Source organism: Salmo salar, chromosome ssa22 (genome assembly GCF_905237065.1).
Source record: "Salmo salar chromosome ssa22, Ssal_v3.1, whole genome shotgun sequence".
In the NCBI taxonomy this organism is placed as follows: domain Eukaryota; kingdom Metazoa; phylum Chordata; class Actinopteri; order Salmoniformes; family Salmonidae; genus Salmo; species Salmo salar.
This window is the reverse complement of record NC_059463.1, coordinates 15,346,677-15,353,732: the sequence shown is the minus strand read 5'-3', so window position 1 is coordinate 15,353,732 and position 7,056 is coordinate 15,346,677. Positions and strand designations below refer to the sequence as shown.

The 7,056-nt window shown below is 42.8% G+C and overlaps 1 long non-coding RNA gene and 1 pseudogene across 1 annotated transcript; one reads left to right on the top strand and one right to left on the bottom strand.

The window, feature by feature from the left end:
* Positions 1-396: 396 nt before the first annotated feature.
* On the bottom strand, positions 397-2,538 carry LOC106582782 (histone-lysine N-methyltransferase SETMAR-like; annotated as a pseudogene).
* A 960-nt stretch (positions 2,539-3,498) lies between these two features.
* LOC106582862 (uncharacterized) lies at positions 3,499-6,693 on the top strand. The gene is made up of 2 exons (XR_001323393.2): positions 3,499-3,698; positions 4,467-6,693. It is a non-coding gene; the product is annotated as an uncharacterized lncRNA (long non-coding RNA).
* Positions 6,694-7,056: the final 363 nt, after the last annotated feature.

Below are 7,056 nucleotides of genomic sequence, written 5' to 3'. Positions count from 1 at the left end.
ATCTCTATATCAGACGGGGGGGGGGGGGGTCATCATCATAGAAGGATCAATCCAGGATTTAGAAAAACAACAAAGCGGTCACTGTGACACTTGTTCTGGTTAACAGCTGAGGGATGAGATTTTAACCATGTTTTGAAGCAGTGCATGTTTAGAATTACAGTATAACAAGCTTATATTTTGGGTTCTGATAGGGTATGACAGTTGAAGCTGTCTTACCCCATCAGTTATATTATTCAAGTTGCCCCTTTAATCCAGATGGATGGCACACTGGTACGGACAGCATGACTACATCAGCAGACTGTGTAGGTGGAGCAACTGATGTGTCATACAGAACCATCTTTATCTACAATGATGGACGATGCTGTTAGCACAGAACTGACACACTGGGTGCAGAATTTACATTTAATAAAATAACACGTACATTAGAACTGGAGAGTTGGATTCGACCAAAATAAAAAATAAAACAATGGTTCAGTGCAAATGTCTCTCCTTTCCAGTACAACATGATCACTTCAAGTTACAAAACATCAACTTACAGATATGAAACAAATAACCACATTCCTCTATCTAATTGTTGAGAACAGATATGTCCAGTGGCAGGAATTGGGCACAGTTCTGGGCACCACAGCGGTATGGTTTCCTCTGGAGGGTATCTGTCCCACTGGCCTCTGTCCCAGGGTCACTCTGAACCAACCCATAGAGTGTGTATTGCTATAGCTCGCTGAATAGTCGAATGTGAGCTCTTGAGGGGTGATGTCCCTGCCAGTGAACAGGGCCAGCCTGGGCACATTTTAGTCATGTAGCAGACGCTCTTATCCAGAGTGACTTACAGTAGTGAATACATACATTTCCTTTCATGCATTTTTTTTTAATTTTTTTTGTACTGGCCTCCCGTGGGAATCAAACTCACAACCCTGGCATTGCACACACCATGCTGGCGTTGCAAACACCATGCTCTACCAACTGAGCCACAGGGAGTGCACCTGGACAGGCACCATGAACAGGTTGGGCTGGAAGGAGTGGTTCAGAAATCGCCCCACATTCTCAACCACAATAGGGTCCACAAAGGTCACATTAACTGGGCCCTGTCCAGCATACTCCCGCACAGCAATGATGTAGTTGTTGTCCTCAGGCCCCTGTGAAAGCGTTCTACGCCTGGCCTCCTCAAAGCCGAGCACTTTCCCAGCGTACTCACACACAAAGGTCCCACAGGAAATTGGCTCCAGTGCTGGCACCCCCAAGCCCCTGTCCTCTGTGGGGTAGACACACAACCTGAGCCCCAGGCCTCTCTGGACCACCCGGTTACTTGCAGACCGCACTACAGCCACACAAGGCGTTACACTCAAGCATAGGCCTGCAGTAACAATTGACAGTATCTCCTCTGGTCCTGGTGCCAGCCTGTCATATGTCTGTCCATATGTCTGCAGGCAGGAGGAGCTCTCTCTCTGGCAGGAGTGGGAGTAGCAGGAGCATCCCTGAAGAATCACCTCACTGGGGTCTATGTGACATCCTGGCCCCTGGACATTCTCTGGAGAATACTGAAACCAAAGAGACAGATGAAAAGGGGACTGACATTTTATAAGATACAAAGGTAATCAGACCAATAAAAAAATAAAAATATCAACCAGTCAAGGTATTGGCGTTGGAGGATTTAACTTGGCTAGAGGAGATAGTTACAGATTAAAAGTTTTTTCAATCCCACATAGAAGTTTTTTAATCCTTAATAGCATCCAATCCAGCATAGCTCTGCTTCTTTTAGCAAGCAGTGGTGCAAATCTTCAAAGAGAAAGACGTGTAATAAAATTGTATAGTGGGGCAGTACACCAGCTTTAGAAGTGAGCCTCTTTTGTATTCTCTCCATTTCATCCAGAATGTCTAAGTGATGTCTAGTGATGATACTGTGCTGCCACCAACTGGCAGAAAATAGTTTAGACACCCTGAATGAGGATCTTCAGGTAACTGCCAAAATAAAGGAAATATCAACATAGTGTCTTCCATGACCCTCCACAACATTTTCAATGCGCCTTGGCATAGATTCTACAAGCGTCTGGAACTCTATTAGAGGGATGCGACACCATTATTCCACGAGAAATTGCATAATTTGGTGTGTTGTTGATGTTGGTGGAAAACGGCGTCTTAGGTGCCGCTCCAGAATCTCCTGTAAGAGTTCAATTCGGTTGACATCTGGTGACAGACACACACATACACACGCCCCCTTTAAACCCCTTATTAAACCATAAGTTATGGGGCGTTCTACTAAGCTATATGGAATTGTTTTAAGAAGGTAATACCAAGGGTCATTATGCTATTTTATTTTGAAGTTTAAGACCTCTTGAAGTATGAAAAAATATACACAAAAATCATTTGATTAAACATTGTATTTGGGCTTACTACTATTAGCCCATACAAACACATTGTTACGAAGTGTCTGTCCTATATCTGAGAGATGTAAGATAGATCTGGAATAAAAAAAGATATACTTTTTTACACGTCCCTTATTTTTGTCACTAAACAGTCTCCATGCAGACGTCCATACATGGTACCGGGGGAACTTAGACGAGTCTTGTGAGCGTCCTAGAGCAAAACAACCGCCTTACATATTCTTGTGAGTCTCACCTTTTCACATATTTGTGTGTAGCCCAAACTGTTCGGACGCTACAGAGAGAAGTTGGCGAGGGTTCGAAGACACTTGTAGGGGTCGTAGAGCAAAACGGAGAACAGCATCATGTCTATCCATAGAGGGGTTTGAAAAACCGTTCGGACGCTACAGACAATTTTGTGACGAGTCCGATTTTAAGGGATGGTCTGACAAACACGGCTCTAGCTCTGTCACCATTCACCGCAGATGCGGAAGTGCGACATAGACGGAGGCGAAGGATTGAGACTCGTACAATGCAAAAAAACAGATACACTATATATACAAAGTATGTGGACAGCCCTTCAAATTATTGGATTAAGCTATTTCAGCCACACCCATTGCTGACAGGGGAATAAAATCGAGCACACCGCCATGCAATCTCCATAGACAAACATTGTAGCGCTTTAAAAATGTCTGTCCTCGGTTGCAACACTCACTACCGAGTTCCAAACTGCCTCTAGAAGCAACGTCAGCACAATAACTGTTCGTTGGGAGCTTCATGAAATGGGTTTCCATGGCCGAGCAGCTACACACAAGCCTAAGATCACCATGCGCAATGCAAAGTGTCGGCTAGAGTGGCGTAAAGCTCTCCGCAATTGGACTCTGGAGCAGAGGAAACGTCTTCTCTGGAGTGATCAATCACGTTTCACCATCTGGCAGTCTGACGGACAAATCTGGTTTTGGCGGATGCCAGGAGATCGCTACCTGCCCACTAGCGGTTCTGGGGGGGGTGCCAGTTGGGACCAGTGCCCCTGTGACAACAATTTTGGACCACCTCGTGGCCCCGTTAAATGTGGAGTATGAAATAATTTTTACACAACACATTTTTGCTGTCGTTCGTTTTTTACATCTGTTATTAGACAGTGGCAACGTGGAACACTAATTTAACCCACACATTTTCTAGAGGGACGGCTTTAGGCGGAACACAACAGCTGCGGCTTTAGGCAGTAACACAACCACATGCATCTGCAAGTTTTTTTCTATTCAGAAGTTGTAAGACATTCCGAAGTGGAGTATGAAATAATTTTTATAGTTCAAGCACAAAGAAGGAAATATAGAGGTGAGTAAAATTGTTAATATGTTGTATTTGTATTAAATGCATTACAGAAGTGTAACGTTAGATCAGCTTATCTTAACCTGGCCGTTTGTTACTTTGTGGCAGCATGAAAAAGGATCAAATATATCATCAACAAACTCATGGTGCTGAGTGTTTTTACTTAAACCACACTCCGTAAACGCATTGTAACGTAAAACGGTTAGACATAAAGGGTAGTTACCTAGCAAGTCAGTTATTTTAAGTAAATGAATTAATAAGCGTGGCCCCCATTGCTTTTGCTCTTTAGTTTTCACCAAAATGAAGAGAAAGAAGGACATCATGTCCTTCTTCCAAAGAAAAGACAAGGCAGACAGTGAGACAGAGCCAGATGGTTCAGGTGTGGAGAGAGCAGAGAGCATGCAGAGAGAGAGCAGGAAGACTTGTCCATTGGAGAGACAGAGTGAAGGCATAGTAGAGCAGGAAAGTGAGACAGATGGAGAGACTGAGGTAGAGGCTGAGACACCAACAGAGGAGCCTCGTGCGTCCACATGCAGTGGACCATCAGGTTTGTGATGTTGAATAAATCTGTGGTTACTTGTGAAGCAGTGTAATTAGTCAGTTTATATGGTGTATAGAAATGAGTCGTTTTGTGATTGAAATGAATTCTTATTTAATATGCTATTGGGCTTGTGATATAGATATCAGATGGATTTCAGAAGTTGCCTGATGGCAATGGTATATCTAAAATGACCCAAATGGATACTTTTAATTGTATATTTTTTTCTTTGGCAGATATCAGCAAATCCTGGGAGGAACCACCGGTGCAGCCAATGAACATATACCCAAGAACTCTGATGGGGGACCGGAGGAGGAGCTTCAAGGCGGCCTGGTACCATATCCACCCCTGGCTTGAATATTCAAAACAATCTGACTCTGTGTTTTGTTACGCCTGCAGGCATTTTAGCCCTCCCAAAGTCTCAGAGACTGTATTTGAGTCACAATTGTGTTTTAACAACAGGAAGAAGGCAACTTACAAAGAGGGGGGATTTGCAATTCATGCCAGGTCTGAGCGGCACAAACAAGCAATGATTACATGGAGAGACTATCAGAAAGCTGTAAAAAGTAACGCAACACTGGTAAATGCCCTAAACAAGGAACACAACAAACAGATTCAAGAAAATCGGGACTATATTAAAACAATAGAAGTACTACTACTTACAGCAACACAAAACATTGCACAAAGAGGACACGATGAGTCTGCAGAGTCAGATAATAAAGGGAACGTCATGGCAATCCCAGAAACAATAGCTAAGCATGACACAACTGTGAAAAAAAGGTTGACTTCCATTCATAATGCAAAATATACAAGCAAAGGGATACAGAATGAGGTTCTGAGTTGTTTGGCAGACATGGTTCGAACAAAAATGATTGAAGAAGTGAAAGACAGTGAGGTCTTTAGCATAATGGAAGACAAGACAAAACAAAAGATGTAAAAAAAAAAAAGGAGCAGATATCTCTAGTACTCAGGATCTATCTCAGAGGAGCTGTCCATGAGAGCTTTCTCCACTTTGAATCGGCTGATCGACTAGATGCAGCAGGGCTTACTGACAAAATCATACACATATTAGAAAGTCATGGTCTTGAATACAAAAACAACCTAGTAGGCCAAGCATATGACGGTGCTTCCGTTATGAGTGGCAAGCATTCAGGCATCCAGGCACGCATTAAAGAACAAGCAAAGCATGCTTTTGACATCCACTGCAGTGCACACTGTCTAAACTTAGTTTTAGTGGATACTGTCAAAGCTGTCCCTGAGGTAGGACAGTTCTTCTTACTAGAAAGACTTTACGTCTTCACATCTAGGTCATATGTGCATCAAAAATGGCTTAGCATACAAAAAGAGATGTACCCAGGTGCACCTAGAGAGCTTCAGAGACTAAGTGACACTCGCTGGGCATGTCGATATATGGCTCTACATACTATTATGGATAGATTACCTGCCATTAAGCAAGTCCTGAAAGACATAGTCCAAGAACAATGGTGACAGATCTGTTGAGGCACGAGGTCTGCTTGCACAGACAGATTTACAATTCATTGTGTGCCTTGTTACACTCCAGAAAGTGTTTGGAGAAGCAACATTTCTATCAGATATGCTACAGTCTTCATCCCTTGACCTGTCAAAGGCTGTTGATTTAGTTGAAGCCTTAGTTCAAACTTTGAATGACTACAGGGATGAGTCATTTTTTGATGACCTATGGAATGAAGTGTTGAACACAGCTGAGCAATGTGATACTGCAATACACCCCCCTGCAAAACGACCAAAAAAGCTAAGCTCTCAGTTTAATGGAGACGGTGTACTCAGTACAGTGGGTCAGAGGTCAGATTCAGAACAAGAAAAGGGCAGTTTTCGTACAACCCTTTTCTTCCCTGTTTTAGATCATATGCTCAATGAGCTTAACAGAAGGTTCCCTAGCAAAAACTGTGACATAATGAATGGCATCCAAACTCTAAACCCTACAAGCAATGTGTTTCTCAAAGAGAAGTCCCTGTTTCCATTTGCTTGAATGTATGAATCAAATATTGAGGATTTGGGGCATGAACTACATCAGTTCAGAAGACTTTTAGGAAGGAAAATACAGAGTGGCATGCAGAGACCCTCCAGTGTAGTAGAGCTGACATTATTCATTGAGCCTTATAAAGAAGTTTTCTTTGAGCTCTTTAAACTGTGCAAGATAGCTGTTTCAATCCCTGTTAGTACTGCTTCTTGTGAACAGAGTTTTTCTGCACTGAAGCTGGTGAAAACGTATCTCAGGTCCACAATGTCAGCTGACAGATTAAGCAATTTAGGTGTATTAAGTATTGAGTCAAGGAGGGCAAGGCCTTGAGTCTAGATGAATTTGCTTATCTTTTTGCAACCAAAAAAACACAAAAACCGGAGAATACAGTTGATGTGACCTGATACTGAATATGTAATGCAAATTAAAATTATAATGGAAATAAATTATTGAATGATTATGAACATGGTCTTTTGCCTGCTAATGCCTGCAATGCAGTGAAGAAAACGATATGACAACAATAACGTCTAATGTAACTGGCTTCTCTCACAGTACAACTGGCCCCCCCAGTTGAAATGGTCTAGAACCGCCACTGTACCTGCCCCAATGCATAGTGCCAACTGTAAAGTTTGGTCAGGGGCTGTTTTTCATTGTTCGGGCTAAGCCCCTTAGTTCCAGTGAAGGGGAATCGTAACGCTAAGGCATACAATAACATTCTAGACGATTCTGTGTTTCCAACTTTGTGGCAACAGTTTGGGGAAGGCCCTTTCCTGTTTCAGCATGACAATGCTCCCTGTGCACAAAGCGAGGTCCATACAGAAACCAAC